Source organism: Arachis ipaensis, chromosome B03, assembly GCF_000816755.2.
Source record: "Arachis ipaensis cultivar K30076 chromosome B03, Araip1.1, whole genome shotgun sequence".
In the NCBI taxonomy this organism is placed as follows: domain Eukaryota; kingdom Viridiplantae; phylum Streptophyta; class Magnoliopsida; order Fabales; family Fabaceae; genus Arachis; species Arachis ipaensis.
Window position 1 is genome coordinate 134,073,588 of NC_029787.2, and position 290 is coordinate 134,073,877.

Genomic DNA, 290 nt, shown 5'->3' on the forward strand with positions numbered 1-290 from the left:
GTAGCAATTATGATTTATGACAAATAAAAAATAACCCCGTGATGGATGAATTTGGATTCTCTAAAGTTTAAATTTTATTTTTAGAGGGTAAAGTGTAATTTTTTATTATTTATTTTATAAGTGGGACTAAGAATAAATATGAGAGAAAAATTATTTAAAAATAAAAAATCACATTTTATTTTTTAAAGTACAAATTTAAAATTTAGAGGATTCAAATTTAGGATGGGTAATTGCATTTACAGAAGCTCTATCGGCAGCAGTGTTTAGTAATTTTAGATATTACTTGTTTA